This window comes from Schistocerca gregaria, chromosome 3 (assembly GCF_023897955.1).
Source record: "Schistocerca gregaria isolate iqSchGreg1 chromosome 3, iqSchGreg1.2, whole genome shotgun sequence".
NCBI classification, from domain to species: Eukaryota; Metazoa; Arthropoda; class Insecta; order Orthoptera; family Acrididae; genus Schistocerca; species Schistocerca gregaria.
The window spans coordinates 846,442,288-846,467,454 of record NC_064922.1 but is presented as its reverse complement, the minus strand read 5'-3'; the positions used below and the strand labels follow the sequence as shown (position 1 = coordinate 846,467,454).

The window sequence follows — 25,167 nt, the reverse complement described above, 5'->3', positions numbered from 1 at the left end:
TTTTGGAGTAACTCTTCCCATTCTAAAAGGATATTTTTGGCTCAGAAACGGGCGGTTCGGGCAATAAGTGGTGTAAGTTCACGAACCTCTTGCCGACCACTGTTCACGAGTCTGGGTATTTTGACATTGTTCTCTTAGTATACAGGGTGAGTCACCTAACATTACCGCTGGATATATTTCATAAACCACATCAAATACTGACGAACCGATTCCACAGACCGAACGTGAGGAGAGGGGCTAGTGTGATTGTTTAATACAAACCATAGAAAAATGCACGGAAGTATGTTTCTTAACACAAACCTATGTTTTTTGAAATGGGACCAGGTTAGTTTTGTTAGCACATCTGAACATATAAACAAATACGTATTCAATGCCGTTTGTTGCATTGTAAAATGTTAATTACATCCGGAGATATTGTAACCTAAATTTGACGCTTGAGTACCACTCCTCTGTTGTTCGATCGTGTGTATCGGAGAGCACCGAATTACGTAGGGATCCAAAGGGAACGGTGATGGACCTTAGGTACAGAAGAGACTGGAACAGCACATTACGTCCACATGCTAACACCTTGTTATTGGTCTTTTTCACTGACGCATATGTACATTACCATGAGGGGTGAGGTACACGTACACACGTGGTTTCCGTTTTCAATAACGGAGTGGAATAGAGTGTGTCCCGACATGTCAGGCCAATAGATGTTCAATGTGGTGGCCATCATTTGCTGCACACAATTGCAATCTCTGGCGTAGTGAATGTCGTACACGCCTCAGTACATCTAGTGTAATGTCGCGGCAGGCACATCACGGTTCACATTCTCCTTTAACGTACGCCACAGAAAGAAGTCCAGAGGTGTAAGATCAGGAGAACGGGCAGGCCAATTTATGCGTCCTCCACGTCCTATGAAACGCCCGTCGAACATCCTGTCAAGGGTCAGCCTAGCGTTAATTGCGGAATGTGCAGATGCACCATCATGCTGATACCACATACGTCGACGCGTTTCAGTGGGACATTTTCGAGCAACGTTGGCAGATCATTATGTAGAAGCGCGATATATGTTGCAGCTGTTTGGGCCCCTGCAATGAAGTGTTTGTTACAACACGCAACTGAACGTCAGAGGTTTCAAGCGTCAACTTTAGGGTACAATATCTCCGGATGTAATTAACAATTTACAATGCAACAAACGGCACTGATTACGTATTTGTTTATATGTTCAGATGTGCTAACAAAACTAACCTGATTCCATTTCAAAAAACATAGGTTTGTGTTAAGAAACATACTTCCGTGCATTTTTCTATGGTTTGTATTAAACAATTACACTAGCCCCTCTCCTCACGTTCGGTCTGTGGAATCGGTTCGTCAGTATTTGATGTGGTTTACGAAATATATCCAGCGGTAACGTTAGGTGACTCACCCTGCATATATTCCCTACTGTTATTTCTTGTTAAGAATATTAGCTTATTCCCAAGTATAAGCAGCTTTCACTCAGTTAATACTCGGCAGAAATCAAACCTGCATTTGGATCGGACTTCCTTAACTCTTGTGCAGTAAAGTGTGCAGTATACTGCTGCATCCATTTTCAATAAGCTACCACAAGAATTCAAAAATCTTAGCAGTAATCCACACGCCTTCAAATCAAAACTGAAGCACTTCCTAATGGGTCACTCCTTCTATTCTGTAGAAGAGCTACTTGATAAATTAAGCTAATTCTTGTTGTTTACTTAAACTTATTGCTTGACTTTTTTCAGGTTCAGAAACGTTTTACACTCCAGGAAATTGAAATAAGAACACCGTGAATTCATTGTCCCAGGAAGGGGAAACTTTATTGACACATTCCTGGGGTTAGATACATCACATGATCACACTGACAGAACCACAGGCACATAGACACAGGCAACAGAGCATGCACAATGTCGGCACTAGTACAGTGTATATCCACCTTTCACAGCAATGCAGGCTGCTATTCTCCCATGGAGACGATCGTAGAGACGCTGGATGTAGTCCTGTGGAACGGCTTGCCATGCCATTTCCACCTGGCGCCTCAGTTGGACCAGCGTTCGTGCTGGACGTGCAGACCGCGTGAGACGACGCTTCATCCAGTCCCAAACATGCTCAATGAGGGACAGATCCGGAGATCTTGCTGGCCAAGGTAGTTGACTTACACCTTCTAGAGCACGTTGGGTGGCACGGGATACATGCGGACGTGCATTGTCCTGTTGGAACAGCAAGTTCCCTTGCCGGTCTAGGAATGGTAGAACGATGGGTTCGATGACGGTTTGGATGTACCGTGCAATATTCAGTGTCCCCTCGACGATCACCAGAGATGTACGGCCAATGTAGAAGATAGCTCCCCACACCATGATGCCGGGTGTTGGCCCTGTGTGCCTCGGTCGTATGCAGTCCTGATTGTGGCGCTCACCTGCACGGCGCCAAACACGCATACGACCATCATTGGCACAAAGACAGAAGCGACTCTCATCGCTGAACACGACACGTCTCCATTCGTCCCTCCATTCACGCCTGTCGCGACACCACTGGAGGCGGGCTGCACGATGTTGGGGCGTGAGCGGAAGACGGCCTAACGGTGTGCGGGACCGTAGCCCAGCTTCATGGAGACGGTTGCGAATGGTCCTCGCCGATACCCCAGGAGCAACAGTGTCCCTAATTTGCTGGGAAGTGGCGGTGCGGTCCCCTACGGCACTGCGTAGGATCCTACGGTCTTGGCGTGCATCCGTGCGTCGCTGCGGTCCGGTCACAGGTCGACGGGCACGTGCACCTTCCGCCGACCATTGGCGACTACATCGATGTACTGTGGAGACCTCACGCCCCACGTGTTGAGCAATTCGGCGGTACGTCCACCCGGCCTCCCACATGCCCACTATACGCCCTCGCTCAAAGTCCGTCAACTGCACATACGGTTCACGTCCACGCTGTCGCGGCATGCTACCAGTGTTAAAGACTGCGATGGAGCTCCGTATGCCACGCCAAACTGGATGACACTGACGGCGGCGGTGCACAAATGCTGCGCAGCTAGCGCCATTCGACGGCCAACACCGCGGTTCCTGGTGTGTCCGCTGTGCCGTGCGTGTGATCATTGCTTGTACAGCCTTCTCGCAGTGTCCGGAGCAAGTATGGTGGGTCTGACACACCGGTGTCAATGTGTTCTTTTTTCCATTTCCAGGAGTGTATTTTTATGTGTTATTATTTTTATGTTGTAATTTCATGTCACAACGAATTGATATTGCACTCCCTACTCATCGTAGGAGCTTGCGAAGCTGGGCGCGCCTTCTCCATGGAGGGAGCACGGTACTGCTGTATAATGGCAACAATGCAACACCGCCTCTGGTGACGCGCCGTCTCGATGCATGCAGTGAGTCTTTGTTGGCCGCCAGCAAACCAAATTGACATAATCTGCCTCTCTGAACATCAAGTGACCACTGGTATAGATATGTTAGACATTTCAGTATTTAAGCTAGCTTCCTACTTCTGCAGAGTAGATATGGATGGAGGAGGAGTTACCACATTTATTAATAACTGCCATAAATTCAAGAACATTGACATTAATAAATTCTGTTCAGAGCAGCATCTAGAAGCATGTGCAACAGAAGTAGAGTTCCATAACAGATCCTATATAGTAGTAACTACCTACCGAGCACCTGCAGGAAATTATAATCGATTCATAAATCATCTAGAAGCTCTTTTGGGTTATTTAACAGGAAGAAACAAAGAAATTTTGATTGCTGGTGACTTTAATACAGATTTTCTAATGCAATCTTCCAGTAAACATTTACTGCAGTTAGTAATGTTGTCTTTCAATCTAACTCCCACTGTAAACTTTCCAACTAGGATCACTAAATCCTCAAGGACAGCCATTGATAACATTTTTATAGACAAATCAAAGGAACAAAATCATATCATAAAACCTGTAACAAATGGACTATCAGATCATGACATGTATCTCCTTGTTTTAGATGTAAATTCTAAGCAGATTATCAAGATTGCTTAATCTGAGTACAGGAGAGTAGTCAATCAACCAAAAATTGAGGGTTTAAAAAAAGTGATCAAAGATATGAACTGGAAGCATGTTTATACTGCTCATGACACGAATGAAAAATATAACACATTGATGAACAATGTCAGTACCATGTTTGAAAACTGTTTTCCTCTAAAAGTTACTCAAATTAAACAGAAATCTATAATAAAACCATGGACTACACAAGGAACAAAGATTTCCTGTAAGGCAAAATGGATAATGTATTTGTCGACCAAGAATAGCTCCACTGCTGGTGATTTAGCTAAATACAAGGAATAGTGTAAAATATTTAAAAAAGTAATTCAGACATCTAAACAAATGCACTTCGAGGAGAAGATAGCAATGTCAGGGAACAAAATAAAAACAATATGGGATATAGTGAAAGAGGAGACTGGTAGAATCAGAAAGGAACAGGAGCAAATAGTATTAAGGATAGATGACACATTAGTAACCGATGGGCATAGTGTGGCAAATCTATTTAACAAGTACTTTATATCCGTTAGTGATAGAATGGGATTGTCAGGATCAGTAAATAATGCCCTTGAATATCTGAAACTAGCCTTTACAAATACCTTCAGGTACGTGAATATGTCACTCACTTCACCAAAAGAAATAACTTTCATACTAAAATCTTTTTAAAAAAAGCATTCTAGTTGTTACGATTAAATATCAACAAAATTAATTAAGGCATGTTCTGGTGAGTTTAGTATAATTCTAAGTTATTTGTGTAACCAATCAATTATAACTGGAACATTTCCTGACTGGCTAAAGTATGCAGATGTTAAGCCTCTATTCAAGAAAGGGGATAAAGAGATACCATCAAACGACAGGCCGATTTCACTTTTGCCAGCATTCTCAAAAATTTTAGAAAAAAGTAATGTACAGGCAGATTCTCAACCATCTGACCACAAATAACATATTATCAAGAACACAGTTTGGATTTCTGAAGGGCTCTGATATCCAGAATGCTATTTACACCTACAGTGAAAATATACTCAATTCATAAAATAACAAATTACAAACAGCAGGTATTTTCTGTGATTCGTCAAAGGCATTTGACTGTGTAAACCACAACATACTTTGAAATAAATTATAATTCTATGGTGTCACGGGCAGCGCTGCAAAATGGTTCAAGTCATGCCTCGCTAACAGGAAACAAAGGGTGTCAGTGCAAGGGACTAGTGAATTAAGTCATCAGTCATCATCAGAATGGGAAGAAATTACATGTGGTGTCCCATAAGGATCCATTTTAGGGCCATTGCTTTTTCTTGTGTACATTAATGATCTCTCATCAGCTACACTGCCAGAAGCAGAGTTCGTTTTGTTTGCAGATGACACAAGTATTACAGTAAATAGTATGTCGAGTGCAGGTCTAGAAAGATCTGCTAATGATATTTTCATGGATATTAGTAAATAGTTTAAAGTCAACTCACTAACATTAAACTTCGAAAAGACTCACTATATGCAGTTCAGTACCTGTAAGAGGTTCCACCCAGCATATGCATGAAGTATGAAGAAGAGCAGGTAGAAGAGGTTGACAGTCTTAAATTCCTGGGATTACAACTTGATAATAAATTCAGTTGGGAGGAGCACAACACAGAACTGCGGAAACGCCTTAACAGATTTGTATTTGCAATTCGAGTGTTAGCAGACATAGGCGACATAAAAATAGAAAAGCTTGCATACTTTGCCCACTTTCATTCCATAATGTCACGTGGTATAATATTTTGGGGTAACTCTTCAAATCAAAGAAAAGTTTTCAGAGTCCAAAAAACGTGTAATACGTATTATTTGTGAAGTAAATTCACAAACGTCCTCTAGAAACCTCTTCAAAGAACTGGGTATACTAACTACTGCCTCTCAGTATATTTACTCCTTAATGAAATTTGTCCTAAATAATATATCTCTTTTTCCAACAAACAGCTCAGTTCATACATACAATACCAGGAACAAAAGTGATCTGCACAAGGACTTAAAAGCACTTACTTTAGTTCAAAAAGGGGTCCACTACTCAGGAACACTCATCTTCAACAATTTGTCAGCAAACATAAAAAGTTTAGTTACAAATAAATATCAGTTTCAAAGAAGCCTGAAAGACTTCCTATTGGCCAACTCCTTCTACTCCAATGAGGAATTTTTTAATAGAAACAAATGATGTATTGTGTATACTCATACTATTAGTATTGTTATTTCAGCTTTTAAAAATGATGTCTTGTATATACTCATACTATTTGTATTGTTATTTCAGCTTTTAAAATATGATGTATTGTATATGCTCATACTATTAGTATTGTTATTTCAGCTTAAAAAAGAAGTGACATTTTCCAAATGCACGAGGATCTCCTCAGTACGGATCCATGGAACGAAAAACTAATCTAATCTATTGCGCGAAGCCGCGCCTCGGATGAACAATCTGAAAAATTTGCTGCGAAGTGTACTTAATAGTTGAAACTGTTACGTCAGTTCGCAGGAGAAAAGTGTTTGAGTAATTCGCTTATTTCGTGGACAAACGCGTGCGATTAGTTATGAGATTTATGGCTGAAACAGTGTCGTCTTCGTCAGTCACTAATTTTCTTGGAGGAAACAACCTAGTTGCGCTACCATCTCCGAAAAGATGGACGTGCACAGACGTTTCACGGAGAAACATATTCATAGTAGAACGTAAATGAAAAGGCTCACGCGATCAGTGTTTGCTTGGTTAATTGATGTGAAAATAAATATAGCAGTGTTTACTTCAGTGTAAATGTCAAACTATCATAACTGTTAACACCAAACTGGATTAGGCATTGTTAGAGAAGCGTTTTAGGTGCTACAGGAGACTGAAAACAAAGTCACTTGATTTGCACTTTTATTATTTCAAGGAGACATTTTCCATATTTCACTCGCGAGGGGTAGCCACGCGGTCTTGGGCGCCTTGCCACGGTTCGACCTGTTCTCCCCGTCGGAGGTTCGAGTCCACCCTCGGGCATGGGTGTGCGTGTTGCCCTTAGCGTAGGGCAGTTTAAGCTAGATTAAGTAGCGTCTAAGCCGAGAGGGACCGATTACCTCATCAGTTTGGCCCCATAGGAACCTATCACAAATTTCCAAAATTTTTTGGAGGAGGATTGTGACGAAACTCTGCAGAACTTTTGTATGTACCTAAACAGATATATTATTGGACGACAGATAGTTTAAGAGATATGATGTCATAAACACTGAAATGTGTGAAAAAGTACTGAATGAGGTTTTATTCTTTACTAAGAAGACACTCCCGTGGTCGACTCAACGTAAGGATATCCCTGACACCTAGCAGCGCTTTTGACAACTTTAAACTGCGAACCGCGACACAGCTGTAAGGGGAAAACAACAGCCGTCTACACACAGAGGCGGGCAAAAGTATTGACACACAGATCACATGCTAATCTCACGCTCAGTTTTGACTGACGCATACACGGAATGTGTATCTGCGCATGTGCCATAATGCAGGAAATATTTCGAACGACGTCGGCTATGCGAATGTCACTATACCCTTTACCTGGAACGATTAGTTCCGTGTTATCATTACAGGTACGTGTTTCGCGCGGCGCAAAAGTAATCAGACGTTGCCCTGCTTGACAAGGTAACCGCGGTCTGAAGGCACAACTCGGCGGCAGCAAGCAGTCAGTGTACGCAAGGCAGCTGTTTCGTACTACAGGAAAGCACAGGACGAGTCCAAAAAGACCATGGTAGCGCCATGTTCCGTAAAGGTAGGTAAACGACAGTGAAAGAGCGAAGGCTAATTATGCGGCTGCACGGTGAGGGAAATTCATGTGCAGAAATAGGCAATGTCGTCAACCGCAGCCGAAATAACTAGGTTTAGTATCGTCCAGAAATGGAAAGAAGAAAAAAGTCTCGTCAATCGTCCACGACCTGGATGTCCTCAGAAATTCAGGAACAGAGACAAGAGAAACATAGTTCGAACGGTGAAAAACGACCCCCGGACAACGGCCCCGCTACAGCGGCAGAACTGGCCGAAGGCGTTGGTACCGATGTTAGTGTTAGAACAGGGCGGAGATGCCTGAACAGTGTTGGGTACAATTCCAGAGTGCCCAGGCGCAAACCGTTCGTCAGGAAGTGTAAAGCAAAAAAGCGGATCGCTTTTGCAGAACAATTTGTCGGCAAGGATGTGACCTTTTGGGGCAATATTCTGTGGAGTGATGAATGCAAATTTACTTTGAACCACGTGGATGGCCGCAGTCTAGTATGGCGTCACGCAAACACAGAGTTGGAGCTCAAAAATATGCAAGCAACCATCAAACATGGAGGTGGCAGTGTGATGGTGTGGGAATGCAAGTCTTCCAGAGGTGGTGGTGAGCTTTATTGAAGGCATCGCGGACAAATTTGTCTATCTCGATACACTCAAACAAAATCCGACGAAAAGTGCTGCGAAGTTATGTCTTCGAGGTGACTTTTATTTCCAACAAGACAATGATCCTAAGCATACGGAAGAAATTGTCAAATTGTGGATCCTATTCAACAAGCGTCATCACCTCATTACCCCACCGTAGTGTTCGGACCTCAAGCCCATGGTAAACATCTAGAATGAGACGACACCAACGACAAGTGAGCATTATAACACATTTGCGTGCATTGATAGAAGAAGAATGGGTGAATATTGGTTCGGATGTAACGAAATAGGTTGTTTACTCCATGCCACAAAGACTGAGGGCTGTAACACAGAGAAAGGGATGCATTGCCAAAATACTGACTGCTGAGTGTCTGAATACTTTCGCCCAATGTATATTTAGATGTTCTTTCTTTATTTCACATAAGACGTGTTTAGTTACTTGTTGTTCTGCATATGGCCGTATTGACACATGACGTCTACATTTGTAAAGAATAAAATATATATTTTGAGTTAAAAACACATTTACGGTTTACTTCTCTGATTACTCCCAGTGTCTGAATACTTTTGTCCAACTCTGTTGCTATGACGATGCGTTGCCACACAGAAGTTTGCAAAACGCGTTGTAGACACGCGAAGCAGCTGCTCCAAGTGAACAGCAACTGTACAGGATCTTTGTACTATTGTTTCACAGCTTCAAAAGTGGCTTCACGAATATATTTTCTATGTTACAATACAAACACAGTTCATATCTTTCTTTCAATTTCTAATAGAAAATTTAAAAAAAACAATACACATGCATTTCAATAAACAATGCACATGCAGTATCGAGTTTGTCAGCTGGTATAAAAATTAACTAAAACCACGTTAACAGAGCTTTACATGTTCACCTAAATCACCCGTCTGTGTCTTAGCTAAAGGCTGCAAACAGCTGACGTCATAAGTCAGTGCCTACATCCGTAACTTGAGAAATGATTTTTTTATTCATGTCTGTAAGTAGGATCGGGTTCAAAGTCTTTCATGGCTACGTGGAATGAAATTACTTTCCTTAGACGAGCCACTGGGCACACAAGGCCTTCCACTACACTTTCATGCTGCCATCTACATTTTCGTTTTAGTTGCTTTACTAATGACGTTGTCGGCCGCTGTGGCCGAGCGGTTCTAGGCGCTTCAGTCCGGAACCACGCGGCTGCTACGGTCGCAGTTTCGAATCCTACCTCGGGCAAGGATGTATGTGATGTCCTTAGGTTAGTTAGGTTTAAGTATTTCTAAGTCTAGGGGACTTATGACCTGAGATGTTAAGTCTCGTAGTGCTTAGAGCCATTTGAACCACTTAATTAATAACGTTGAGGATAGATTCTGACCAACTAGGCTACAGCTTTTCACTGCCCTCTGACTATTACGTGCCCTCCGCCTTTATTTACTTCGACGTCGACACGAAATGATAAATTCTACCCTCCTCCACCTGTATTTCTTCCTCTCGAAACTGTCATATCAATGTAAGGAAGTGGGTGCTTTCTCTAAAGAATATCGATATTTCCTATATATCGATATGACGTCGCCATTTATAGCCGGCAGATGGTATAACGTAAGTAATTTCTGGTTACCTTCTGATGGACTTACTCACTTCTGTCTACATCTACATTTATACTCCGAAAGCCAACCAACGGTGTGTGGCGGAGGGCACTTTAAGTGCCACTGTCATTACCTCCCTTTCCTGTTCCAGTCGCGTATGGTTCGGGGGAATAACGACTGCCGGAAATCCTCCGTGCGCGCTCGAATCTCTCTAATTTTACATTCGTGATCTCGTCGGGAGATATAAGTAGGGGGAAGCAATATATTCAATACCTCATCCAGAAAAGGATCCTCTCGAAACCTGGACAGCAATATACACCGCGATGCAGAGCGCCTCTCTTGCGGAGTCTGCCATTTGAGTTCGCTAAACATCTCCGTAACGCTATCACGCTTACCAAATAACCCTGTGACAAAATGCGCCGCACTTCTTTGGATCTTCTCTATCTCCTCTGTCAACCCGACCTGGTACGGATCCCACACTGATGAGCAATACTCAAGTATAGGTCGAACAAGTGTTTTGTAAGCCACCCCCTTTGTTGATGGACTACATTTTCTAAGGACTCTCCCAATGAATCTCAACCTGGCACCCGCCTTACCAACAATTAATTTTATATGATCATTCCACCTTTAATCGTTCCGTTCGCATACTCCCAGATATTTAACTGAAGTAAGTGCTACCAGTGTTTGTTCCGATATCATATAATCATACAATAAAGGATCCTTCTTTCTATGTATTCACAATACATTACATTTGTCTATGTTAAGGGTCAGTTGCCACTCCTTACACCAAGTGCCTATCTGCTGCAGATCTTCCTGCATTTCGCTGCAATTTTCTAATGATGCAACTTCTCTGTATACTACAGCATCATCCGCGAAAAGACGCATGGAACTGCCGACACTATCTACTAGGTCATTTATATATATTGTGGAAAGCAATGGGCCCATAACACTCCCCTGTGGAAAGCCAGAGGTTACTTTAACGTCTGTCGAGTGAGACACACCCGTGTGCGGCTTCCGCGTGGACCTATTGATCTCTCTCTTCTCCACACAGTGAAGAGAAAAAACACGGAGATAATGAACATATTTGACTGTAAGTCGTGTGTTCCTTTCAACAACAGTGACGTAATCGAGAAAAATACTATGGATAGGTACAGTACGTTATTCGCACAGACACGAAACAAAAAGGAATTTCGCTGTTCGTCCGAAGGCTTTTACACAGCGCCGCGTGCCTGCAGAATCATATGAGCGATAAGATACAACGTGAGCTCAGAACAGCGAGTCCAAACCAGTTTTGAAATAACTTGTCCTCCCACTCGAGGTACAGTCTATCACGAATTGCGCTGAGATGCCTAACATACAACTTGTATCTAGGTATTTCAGTTACTGGTAACATAAAAAAATGGAAAGCACACACATAGAACACATGTTGACGTTTTAGAGAATACTCTTATTGTAACGGTCATAAATCTCTTGGAACATGTTAGTAAATACTTCTTTTGGAATACACTGATCAGGCAGAGCTTTATTTCCGCATCTCGTGGTCGTACGGTAGCGTTCTCTCTTCCCACGCCCGGATTCCCGGGTTCGATTCCCGGCGGGGTCGGGGATTTTCTCTGCCTCGTGATGGCTGGGTGTTGTGTGATGACCTTAGGTTAGTTAGGTTTATGTAGTTCTAAGTTCTAGGGGACTGATGACCATAGATGTTAAGTCCCATAGTGCTCAGAGCCATTAGAACCATTTTGAACAGAGCATTATGACCACGTGTCGAATAGCCCGTATCTTTACCTTGGGTACGAATAACAGAGGCGACGTGTCGGGGCATGGAAACAATGAGGCCTTTGCTAGGTCGCTAGAGGGCGCCGGCACCACAACTGCACAAACAAGTCACCTAATTCCCTTAGATTCCGTGGAAGGGAGCAATGAGCTGTGACGCCCATTTCAGTCACATCCCAGATGTGTTCGATCGGGTTCAGATATTGCGGGTTGGTGAGCCCGACTAAAACACGCCACCGTGTTCCTCGAACCTCTTCATCACACTCCTGTATTTGCAACACGGCGCATTATCTTGATGAAAAATGACACTGCCGTCGGGAAACATGATCGTGATGAAAAGTATGTGCTCTGTGACCAGTGTCTTGCACGAGCTGCACTGGAACCATGGATGCCCACGTGTATGTTTCCCAGAGGACAATGGAGCCGCCGCCACCTTATCTCCGTCTCGCAGTACAGGTGGCAAGGAGCTGTTCCCCTGGAAAGCGACGGATTCGCGCCCTCCCATCGGCATGAAGAAGAAGTTATCGGGATTCGTGAGGCCCTGCAACGCCTTTGCAGTATCGATGGTCACGTGGCCATTTCAGTCGCAGTTGCCGTTGTCATGGTGTTAAAATTGCCACATGCATGTGTCGTCTACTGGGGGGGGGGGGGGCATAGTTGGGAGTGTTTGGCACACTGTGTGTACAGACACACACGTACTCTGCCCGGCATTAAAGTATGATGTTAGTTCCGACTCAGTTCGCCGCCTGTCTCGTTTTATCCGTCTGCTTAGCCTACGACGTGCGAGATCTGTTATGAGGGGTGGCCGCCCGTCCCCACGACGCCTGGACGTGGTTTCACATTGGTTTCGCCACGTGTTGAAGACACCTAACACAGCACTCCTCGAACACCCGGCAAGTCGTTTAGTTCCCGAAACAGTTGTGCCGAGTCTCCGGGCCATCACGGTCTGCCCTCGGTCAAACTCAGATGCATCGCGCGCCTTCCCCATTCTACAGACGAACAGCTTGCTCACTGATGCTACACGCACCGGACGTGTTCCTATCAGTCATGAGATCAGATTAGATCAGATTAGTACTTGTTTCATGGATAATGAATACGACACTTCGTAATGATGTGGAACGGGGCAGGTTAATAAAAGGTGTCTATACAAGTTATTACATTAGGCAAAATATTACATGACACTAAATATTTTAATTTTTTTTTTTTTTGAGGTTGGGGAATTACCCACTTACTATATACAAAAATTCATCTAATGAGTAGAAGGTGTTGCCATTAAGAAATTCTTTTAATTTCCTTTTAAATGCTATATGGCTATCTGTCAGACTGTTGATGCTATTAGGTAAGTGACCAAAGACTTTTGTGGTAGCATAATTTACCCCCTTCTGAGTCAAAGTTAGATTTAACCTTCAGTAGTGAAGATCATCCTTTCTCCTAGTGTTGTAGCCATGTACACTGCTATTACTTTTGAATTAGTTCGGATTGTTAATAACAAATTTGATAAGTGAATATATATATTGTGAGGCTACAGTGAAGATTTCTAGCTCTTTAAATAAGTGTCTGCAGGATGATATTTGATGAGCTCCAGCAATTATTCTGATTACACGCTTTTTTGCAATGAACACTCTTTTACTCAGTGATGAGTTCCCCCAGAATATGATGTCATACGAAAGCAGATAATGAAAGTAGGCGTGGTAAGCTAATTTACTCAGATGTATATCGCCAAAATTTTCAATGACCCTAATAGCATAAGTAGCTGAACTCAAATGTTTCAGCAGATCCTCAGTGTGTTTTTTCCAGTTCAACCCCTCATCAATGCATACACCTAGAAATTTTTTAATATTCTGCCTTAGCTACCGATTTCTGATCGAAGTCTATATTTATTAATGGGGTCATTCCATTTAGTGTGTGGAACTGTATATACTGTGTTTTGTCAAAGTTTAATGAGAGCTCATTTTTAGAGAAGCACCAGTTAATTCTTGTCTGTCGGGTATGATAGCTATCCTTGTATCATCGTCAAAAAGTACCAGCTTTGCATCTTCGTGAATATAGAATGGCAAGTCATTAATATATATTAAGAACAGCAGAGAACCCAAGACCGAACCTTGCGGCACCCCATTCTTGATTGTTCCCCAGTTTGAGAAATCACCAGTTTTTTAAATATTATGTGAACTATTTATTTCAACTTTCTGCACTCTTCCAGTTAGGTATGATTTAAACCATTTGAGCACTGTCCCATTCATACTACAGTACTTGAGCTTATCTAAAAGTATTCCATGACTTACACAATCAAAAGCCTTTGATAGATCACAAAAAATCCCAACGGGTGACTTCCGGTTACTCAGAGCATTTAATAATTCATTAGTTAAAGTATATATAGCATTTTCCTTTGAAAAATCTTCTGGAGACCAAGCTGACCCCCGCCAGGTCACGCTGCTATTGCCTGGACGGTTTTATATCGTTAGTAGGTTGGTGGTCATATTTTTCTGGCTGTTCAGTGTATATAGAAGTATTATTCTTACACATCTTTCTGCGTACGGTATGACGACACACACGTATTTTCCGTATGATTCCGTTGAGGTCGAGGTGAAGCAGAGGAACAAAAAGATGTCTGTAGTTGTCAAACGCAGGGATCTTATCCGATGTTAGAGAATAGTTACGTACTGTTTATTCTAAAAGTTGGGTTGGTACCTTAAACTTGTCTTACCGAAGACTAGACTTTCCAATGGACAGGCGGGCGGAATCACATAGAAAAATGTTTGTTTAACTTTCGCCTTCACACTTATTACCTGACCACAATATTATTGCACTTCTTCTCCCGTGGCCGTTGTCGGATTCACGCGGTGATGTTACAGTAAACAAGTACAGTGGTGACTAAGAGAAACGCATCACATTGCGGTTGCCTTCAGGACGGCTCTGCATATGGTAGCAAGTGGTTCAACGTGTCCTAGTGAAATATTACGATATAAACTCACGATAAGCCAGTCGAAGTACCCTCGCTTCCAGGTGCAATGATATTGTGATCGACTAATAGGTGGGTCCCAAACAGCAGAACCGAGTAAACACATCAGATATTCACCAGAAAACCACAGTTATCGCAGGAGGTATTTGATAAGTATTCTTGCCCTAATCTGACGTACTTCATCTTATCGGTTTTAAATCAGGTTCATTTCTTCAGCTTGCGAGGTTCCACTTGCCACCCAGTATTAAATGGTTGGCACTTAGTTAACTCACGGTGAGTTTGGAAGTCTCTGAAGTAAATTAGTTTAACGGTATGCCACAGTACCATACTGACGTCACTCGTGAAATATCTTCTGTCACCTCCCTGGTCACACGATCTAAATAAAAACATCTAAATAAAATCATTCTTGGGCAACACTCAACAGACAGCAGTAGCGATAAGTGCAAGTCCAAAAGCGCCAAGAACTTACCAGTCCAAATGGACCAAGACGTTACCAATTCATCAGTCAACTGTGACTCATTCATCAAGGAGGCTGTAGATTTCAGAAGGTGGAATAATAACTTTAACCAAGCCAGACACTGCAACCTCAGAGCTGCATGGAAATGTAGTCTCGACGTTGCGAGACTACAGACAAATTCACAGTTTATGTCCCAACGAGCTCCACTAGCATCGCAGACATCGACACAAAATGATGGCAGCATGAAGACAGTCAGTCGTTCGTAGCGACATTGGTACTAAAGGGCTATCTGGGAAGTAAATCTGATGAAGCTTTGCACAGATGTCTTGGGCAGCATCTTTAGTATGCCCGTCGAACGCGTCGCGTCGCTCTTTTCCATTTCGAGCGCACAGGGAGCACGTAACAATGCTTAGGAAACAGCGTCTCCCGCCAAGTGTTAAGACCTGGTGAGAGGTTTCGCCTGGTTTCATGCAGCCCACATAACACAACTGTCATGCGGTTCCTTCCTCATCGCACTTCGTGGCACACACTGCATAGGTAACGAAGGTTCTCCTGCAGCAATTTCGTTGGTAAATGTGTGATGACCCACAACACAGCGCATAGTTGGCTCCCACTGAGTTTCATCTCTGCTTACATAAACCACTGGATTCGAAAACAACATTCTGGCTGTCAATGAGCTGTGGACCACAGCAGAGCAATGGTGGAAATCACATGTGTCTGTCTTCTATGACGACAGTATTGAAATATTGCCACAACGCTACAACAAATGTCTAAGTCGGAGCGGTAACACTGTGGAAAATTAGCTGGAAGGTGCGGCTAACTGTTTCAGAAGAGCCATTTTTGATTTTCTCAGTGGTTTTCATCTTGCGACCAATCTGGTCTTACTTTTTGAATAAACCTCGTATACGAACAGACTACAGCTTTGCAAGGAAAACCACGACAATCTCTGTATCGACGAGAGGCATTTCGCAACTCCTGGTAGTGTTGGTGCTTGTGATTCTTAAGTGATTCATTTTCTTAAATTCTGAGCCAAAATGGTCAAAAGTGCTGTCGCATACAGATACAGTATTCGATGAAAGACGGGGAGTGGCGCTCAGTCCCATAGTTTAGTTGCGTATCGCGCATTACAAAAAGAAAATGGTCTTCGAGAAAAACAAATATTGCTACTACAAAATATAAAATCCTTTCAGAATTTCGCTGTGGTGCCCAGAATTTCTACAGACACGCGTGCACACTGAACACAGACAACAGCTGACATTCTCGAAATATAACTTCATTTGTAGCAGTCATTTTCCGAAAAATAGAACTTCTGTATTCTCCTTTGATATAAAAAATAAGTGATTCCATCAAATGTACAGGGGATACGAAAATAATGTGAACATCTGTACTTACTTGGGAATGATTTATTAACAAGGGGTTGGACCCCCGTTTGCCTGTAAAACAGCTACGATTCTTCTTGGAATACTGGCCTATAATGATTATGTAGTCCCAGTGGAATGTTATGCCACTCTTCTAGCAGAACCTCTTCTAACACCTGTCTTCACGAGGGAGGCAGAAATCTGCTCCGCAGTCTGTGCTCCAATACCAGCCACAAGACTTCCATAGTGTTCAAGCCCACGGACTGTCCTGGCTGGGGAAGACGCTCCAGTTCAGTTGCATGATCCTCATACCACGATTGTACTGGCCTGACTGTGTGGAAGGGTGAATTATCGTCCTGAAATATGGCATCATTTTTGAGGAACAACATTTGAATCATTGGGTGCACCTGATCACCTAAAACGTTCCCATAATCGTTGGCTGTAATACGGCCATTGAGAGTAATGATGGATCAGCACAATACCATGAAATAGTTGTCCACACTATCACACTTCCTTCCATCTCCATGCTCAACCGTTGGAATCAAGCAATGAGGATAGTAGGCTTCTTTTGGCTTCCTCCAGACGTAAACCCGGCCCGATGTCGGAAATAACGAAAACGTAGACTCGTCGGACCATATGACGTGTTTCCATTGATCAGCTGCCCAGGATTTGTACTCCTGACAGCATATTTTACGCTTCTTAGCGTTGGTTGTCATCACTAATGGTTTCGGTATAGTAGCTCGTCCATGAATATTCGCTTTATGAAGTTCTTGGCGGACAGTGTCGATAGATACGGGTCTCGAAGATGGCTATTGAGCTCTGCAGTCACCGCCGTAGTTTCGTGTTGCTTCGTCACAATTCGTGTTAGGGTACGAGGAGCTCTGGCATTTAGTTTTGATTTTCGCCCACTATGACGTTTACGTGATGATGTTCAAATGGTTCAAATGGCTCTGAGCACTATGGGACTTAAATGCTGTGGTCATCATTCCCCTATAACTTAGAACTACGTAAACCTAACTGACCTAAGGACATCACACACATCCATGCCCGAGGCAGGATTCGAACCTGCGACCGTAGCGGTCGCGCGGTTCCAGACTGTAGCGCCTAGAACCGCTTGGCAACTCCGGCCGGCCAAGATGATGTCTTTGCATGCTTTGAGTAGGCTGTCATGACTGTTGAAACAGTTGCTCGTGAAACATTCAGTAAGGTGGCTGTCATCGTTACTGTTGTCCGAGCTAATCGGGCTCCGACAATTTTCCCTCTTTGGAATTCTGTTAGGTCCTTCATTGCATGTCGACCTCGGCCTCTGAATGCAAATACTAAGTGTGCACTACTCGTAAACAACGTGCGCCGATGCCTAATCCGTGTTGAGCTCGCACAGTACAGCGCAGCATGTGCCTTACCTGCGTTGTTGACCATCAAACACAACAGTCCCATTACTACAACTGTTCACGTTATTTTGCCTATCTCCTGTAATTAGCAGGTCACAAACGAGGGTACGTTAAAACGATTTATTGCCCAAATGCACAGTACCCATCCACCGAGGTAACTGCTGTGTCGTCCAAACAAGACACAGCAAGGGCAAAAGCACCACAGGCGTAAGGATGCGAGGTGGCGCATGTGCCATAGAGACTCGCCCACTGCGCAACTTCCAGGAGTGTCACGGGCGGCGCTGAGGATGAAGATATCGACTTCATCTCGGCCAACTGCCTGCCGAGTACAATCCGCCAATGACCGGACGACAACGACCAGCAGCCTACTCGAAAGGCAGAAGAGCAGCACTCGCCCACTTGATTACAGACCATCGTCCAACGTTGACTTAGGCAGGCGACGTCGTTTAATGAACTCTTAGAGGTGTGAACAGGTAGTTGTTGTAAATTGCGGCTGGTCCCGGCAGAGTTTCGAGTCCTCCCTTGGACATCGGTGTGTGTGTTTGTCCTTAGGATAATTTACATTAAGTAGTGTGTAAGCTGAGGGACTGATGATCTTAGCAGTTAAGTCCCATAGGATTTCACACACATTTCAGCATCCTTTTTTTTTTTTTTTTGTAAATAGCGTTTGCTATAAACTGTACAGTTTACCTACGATTATCTTCGCTTAGCCATTGAGGACGTATTTTGTGTTATGTTGCAAGAAGTGTTGCAAACTTCATTATACAACACGTCACAAAGATAAGTAAACCTATAAACTCATTTGTGTGATTTTGTTACAAATTTGTTGGAGTGTTACAGAACCTTCGTTGTTCTATCCTGTTATCTCACCCCGGAGCTTAGTTGAGTATTAGTGGCGGGGAGAAATTGTCTTAGTGGTGTACTGCAGCAGAAGCTGTTTCACGAGCTCACAAACTCGGCCTACCGTAACAACAGTGGCAACTCGGCCCCTACACCAATAGCGTCGACGTGTTACAAAACTGGAGACAACGGTTTAGAAAAGTAGCCATACAAAAATAACTTACCTCATTGATTTGCTAATTTTTGGAATTACGTTACTCAGTCGGTAAAAGCGTAACCTTTTTAAGGATCAGTTTGTTGCCTGTTTGTCTGCCCACCTGTTAAGATCCCTTTTTCACAGGAAACATTCCCTCCAGACTGAGCTAGTACAGAAATGCCTAATTAAAAATCATGGAGACGCAGTTGCCACAGTGGAACGCATTGGGAGTAGCAGAGCGTTTACAATACAATTGCCAGCTCACCCACATTCTGTCATTTTCGGCGTTTAAACGTGTCGTATCGACTCGTACAAGAAATGTAATGATTTCGTGGGAGTGGAGCTTCTGGCTATGGCATAAAAGTAAACCGTATTATCGGTATTCTTGTTGCGATAAGTTAGAAATAAATTACGCGCTTTCAGCTTTCAACGGTGACCTCCAACGTCTTCGTCACGAACAATCAGTGTCCTCAATGCTAAACGGTGAAGATTACTCCACAGGGCCAAGCCGTTTGGCATGACGTCACAGCTGCCGTGGCAGGTCGGTGTGAACTGTCAAATTCTCCTGCTTAATGGCAAGACAGCAGTACTGTTTACACTGACAATACTCGACGCTGTCTGGGCTTAGACTACATTTTACTGTTAATATTGATTCGTATCTTCTAGTCCTCAGCAATATCAGTTCCACAGTCGTTTAGCTCTGTTTACATCACTGTAATGCCTAATGATCAGGCTTCTCGAAAATCTTACGTCTTTATAAGAAAGGCTGAGCTATCACTTTAAACATGTAATTGAACGACGGGACAACATACAGAAATAAGACATACAGGTGCAAGTACTTTTTGACGAGTATGTTCTTGTATGATGTGTAATATAAATGGCCACATCTTTTGATCGCAATAAGTCAGAAGCTTAAGTTCCTTAGACTGCCAAGGGAACGTGGTCCTTGGTATATGACATACAACATAAACCTCTACCCATTCCTGAGAAAAAGCGACCTCAACAGCTGAATAGAGAGCCGGCTGCACAACAAAGTGGTTAGTGGTTACGTAACGGTTCCGTTTATACCGACTGAACTAACGAATACTAAATATGTAGCCTGTTCCCACGTTTATCGAACAAAAATTTGAAGTACATCGGTCAAGAACTTTTTGAGATTTTTGGTAATAACGTAAACAACGTCTGGTGTGCCAGCCGGCTAACCGTGCGGTCTAACGCGCTGCTTCCTGACAGGGAAGGCATGCCGGTCCCCGGCACGAATCCGCCCAACGGATTAGTGTCGAGAACCAGTGTGCCGGCTAGCCTGTAGATGCTTTTTAAGGAGGTTTTCCATCTGCAGCGGCGAATGCGGGTTGGTTCCTTTTATTCCGCCTCAGTTACACCATATCGGCAATTGCTGCACAAACACTGTCTCCATGTATGCCCGGAGTGGCCGTGCAGTTTTATGCGCTACAGTCTGGAACCGAGCGACCGCTACGGTCGCAGCTTCGAATCCTGCCTCGGGCATGGATGTGTGTGATGTCCTTAGGTTAGTTAGGTTTAATTAGTTCTAAGTTCTAGGCGACAGATAACCTCAGAAGTTAAGTCTCATAGTGCTCAGAGCCGTCCATGTATGCGTGCACCATAACTACTCTACCACGCAAACATTTGGGGTTACACTCGTCTGAATGAGACGTTCTGTGTGAGGCGGCGGTGGGGTGGGTGGTGGGTGGACTGCTGTGACCTTTTGTGGGATTGTGAACCACTAAGGGCTGCGGCGGAATGAAGCCTCTCCGTCGTTTCTAGGTCCCCAGTGTGATACACAATACACAATACATACACAAATCTGACTTTTACAGGAAGATGAAAGTCATGGGATAGTGATGAACAAGAACACATATGGCGACAGTATCGTGTACACAAGATATAAAAGGCGAGTGTGTTGGTGTAGCTGTCACTAGTACTCAGGTGATTCATGTGAGCAAGTTCCTGACATGATTGTAGCTGCACGACTGGAATCAAAAGGCTTTCAACGTGGATTGGTAGTTGAAGGTAAAAGCATACGATATTTTGTTTCGGAAATCGTTAAAGAATTCAGTGTTCCGAGACCCACAGTGCAACGAGCGTGTGGAGAATATCAAATTTCAGGCATTATCTCTCACCATGGACAAGGCAGGGGGTGACGCCCTCCACTTAACAGCCGAAAGCAACTGCGTTTGCGCAGAGTTGTCAGTGCTAACAGACAAGCGGCATTCCCTGAAACTACCGCAGAAATTACTTACTACGACCGTATCCGTTAGCACAGCACGGTGAAATTTAACATTAGTGGACTATATGGCAGCACACGACCAATACGAGTTCCTTTTCTAACTGCACGACGTCGCATGCAGCGCCTCTCTTGGGCTCGTGAACAGATTGGTTTGACCCTAGACGACTGGAAAACCATAGTCTTTTCAGACGAGCCCCTATTACAGTTCGTAGAAGCTAATGGTAGGGTTCGAATGTGGCGCAGACGCCACGAAGCCATAGACCCGGCCTGTCACCAAGGCAATGCGCAATCTGTTAGTGTAACGATGCGAACTGTGCGTATATGGAATGGACTGGGTCCTCTGACTGTAAATGGTTATATTCGGCTACTTGGAGACACCACAAAAAGAGTGAGAAACATGGTGAAAGCAGCTGCGACACGATATTAGGAAGTATCAGACGACTTTCTTTACCTCATTGTACACAGCAGTTTATAATGCCGCTACAACAGAAATGTTGTCCAGCTGTAGGTAGTGCTGCCCGTGCAAAGCCAGAACTGGTATCTACTTGTTGTTTGTTGTCGTGGTCTTCAGTCCTGAGACTGGTTTGATGCAGCTCTCCATGCTACGCTATCCTGTGCAAGCTTCTTCATCTCCCAGTACCTACTGCAACCTACATCCTTCTGAATCTGCTTAGTGTATTCATCTCTTGGTCTTCCTCTACGATTTTTACCCTCCACACTGCCCTCCAACACTAAATTGGTGATCCCTTGGTGCCTCAGAACATGTCCTACCAACCGATCCCTTCTTCTAGTCAAGTTGTGCCACAAACTTCTCCCCAATCCTATTCAGTAATTCCTCATTAGTTATGTCATCTACCCATTTAATCTTCAGCATTCTTTTGTAGCACCACATTTCGAAAGCTTCTATTCTCTTCTTGTCCAAACTATCTATCGTCCATGTTTCACTTCCATACATGGCTACACTCCATATAAATACTTTCAGAAACGACTTCCTGACACTTAAATCTATACTCGATGTTAACAAACTTCTCTTCTTCAGAAAGGCTTTCCTTGCCATTGCCAGTCTACATTTTATATCCTCTCTACTTCGACCACCAACAGTTATTTTGCTCCCCAAATAGCAAAACTCCTTTACTGCTTTCAATGTCTCATTTCCTAATCTAATTCCCTCAGCATCACCCGCATTAATTCGACTACTTGAAGTATAAATATGAAAACAGCTCCTTATTACGTAGGAATTATCTGTCCATTGGGTTATATTTCCATTCTCTCTTCTGTTTAAAGCATGTAATATAGTTTTTTAATGAATTGCCTCCAGTACCCATTACTCTGATATGTTGATTAAGGCACGCAACTTATTTTTCGCTGACATCACTTACATGTGGACGTAAAAGTCTCAAGGTGATCGTTCAAAAAGTATAGATTAATCAGCAATGCAATAGTTTTCGAGAAGGATAGGTGAGCAAGAACTGGATGGAATTCACACGGGTGATTAGCGACAGCTGTTCGCTACACCGCCCAGTCTGCTTGCGACTTTAGGCGGTCTTCCGCGCTCGTTTAGGCAAATGATGGACTTGTCGACTCAGAAAAGGAAATACACAAACAACTACAACGAGATAATGTACACAACAGATTTTACACTGTTAATGGACAGACTTCCTTCTAGCTGGTTAACTGACGACTGTTACAAAAGGAAGGGCAACCATGCACGGCATTAATATAAAACATATTTACCAGCGGATGCAAACAGCAGACCACGTGTAACGCGATTAAAACATCTAGAGAGAGAGAGAGAGGGAGGGAGGGGGGGTATAAAACGAAAACTCTACATCTACATTTATACTCCGCATGCCACCCAACGGTGTGTGGCGGAGAGAACTGCACGTGCCACTGTCATTACCTCCCTTTCCTGTTCCAGTCGCGTATCGTTCGCGGGATGAACGACTGCCGGAAAGCCTCCGTGCGCGCTCGAATCTCTCTAATTGTACATTCGTTAACTTCTTGGGAGGTATAAGTAGGGGGAAGCAATATATTCGATACCTTATCCAGAAACGCACCCTCTCGAAACCTGGACAGCAAGCTACACCGCGATGCAGAGCGCCTCTCTTGCGGAGTCTGCCACTTGAGTTTGCTAAACATTTCCGTAACGCTATCACGCTTACGAAATAACCCTGTGACGAAACGCGCCGCACTTCTTTGGATCTTCTCTATCTCCTAATTCAACCCGACCTGGTACGGATCCAGCACTGATGAGCAATACTCAAGTATAGGACTAACGAGTGTTTTGTAAGCCACCTCCTTTGTTGATGGACTACATTTTCTAAGGACTCTCCCAATGAATCTCAAACTGGCACCCGCCTTGCCAACAATTAATTTTATATGATCATTCCACTTCAAATCGTTCCGTACGCATACTCCCAGATATTTCACAGAAGTAACTGCTACCAGTGTTTGTTCCGATATCATATAATAATACAATAAGGAATCCTTCTTTCTATGTATTCGCAATACATTACATTTGTCTATGTTAAGGGTCAGTTGCCACTCCCTGCATCAGTTGCCTATCCGCTGCAGATCTTCCTGCATTTCACTGCAATTTTCTAATGCTGCAACTTCTCTGTATACTGCAGCATCATCCGCGAAAAGCCGCATGGAACTTCCGACACTATCTACTAGATCATTTATATATATTGCGAAAAGCAATGGTCCCATAACACTCCCCTGAGGCACGCCAGAGATTACTTTAACGTCTGTAGATGTCTCTCCATTGAGAACAACATGCCGTGTTCTGTTCGCTAAATACTCTTCAATCTACTTCGGAGCCCAACTTCCTGAATTTCTCCAACATCTCTTCTGATGCCTAAAAACTTAATACAAACCACAAGCCTACATCTCATTCACAGTCTTTTTTTTTATTCCTATCTCGATTCGAAAATAGTTTGCCGAATGGCAGGTCAAGAACATGCACTTTTTCAATTTCGCTTCTGACAGCCGTATGAGGGGCCGGTGCTAAGGTACCTGTAAAGACGACGTAGCCGGCTGGTTGTTTGGTCCCCACAGGAGCACGCAGTAGCGGCGGCAGTGGAGTGTTGACGCCCGCGGAAGTCGCCTCCCTCACGGACTGTCCCGCTCTGCTGTCGTACGCGTAACGTCCACCAGAAGAGGCGCACTAATCGCCTCACAGCCAAGGTCCTTGTCACCTCCCCCCTCCCACGCTTCTCCCTTCCCCCCCCCACCCCCCCCCCCCCACCCCACCCCGCAACCCACCAATTTCGCATATCAGCGACAATCAGTCGCCAATCGTCACCCCACAGCTGGTTACCTTCTGCTACAGGGCAGTAAATGCCACGCACGTGCAGCGAATTACACGTTTCAGTAACTGATTCCCTCTACGTGACTGAAACTCTGTGACGGATGGAAGTCAACGGGAACGAAGGAACAAATGATGAGTAGCAATGTCAAAACCTCAATTTTGTTAGGAAAATAAAAAATCCGTGTACCTCTTTTTTTACATAACTTATTTTTAACCAAAATATTGAAAATATAATCTGATACCATAGAATTATTCTGCTCACCACATCACTGCAAAAAAATGGTTCTGAGAGCATTGGGACTTAACTACTTAAACATAACTAACCTAAGGACATCACACACATCCATACCAGACGCAGTATTCGAACCTGCGTACGTAGCGGTCGCGTGATTCCAAACTGAAGCGCCTAGAACCTCTCGGCCACTCCGCCCGGCCACTGCAAAAAACAATAAGACAGATTATAAGACAAATGGGTTATTAAGAATGTTCTAAGTGCCACGTCAGGAAACTGACTGATTCTTACCGGCAATAAGAAAGTTTTTCTTTCAAGTGTCATTAAGACAGAGGCGCTAAAGTTTTATATGTAATAATAGTAATACAGAAATATTGAGGTAATACTTTAACTACAAAATTGTTAAGGCTTTCGTGGCCACTTATTGACAAA

General features: G+C 43.6%; 1 protein-coding gene across 1 annotated transcript in view; it reads right to left on the bottom strand.

Annotated features, from left to right (window-relative positions):
• LOC126354751 (proton-coupled amino acid transporter-like protein CG1139) overlaps nt 1-24,365 on the bottom strand; it is a 150,948-nt gene extending 126,583 nt beyond the window's left edge. The window contains exon 1 of the mRNA XM_050004631.1: nt 24,209-24,365. The gene's annotated coding sequence lies outside the window, so the exon portion shown is untranslated. The remainder of the gene's footprint in view (nt 1-24,208) is intronic.
• Nucleotides 24,366-25,167: the final 802 nt, after the last annotated feature.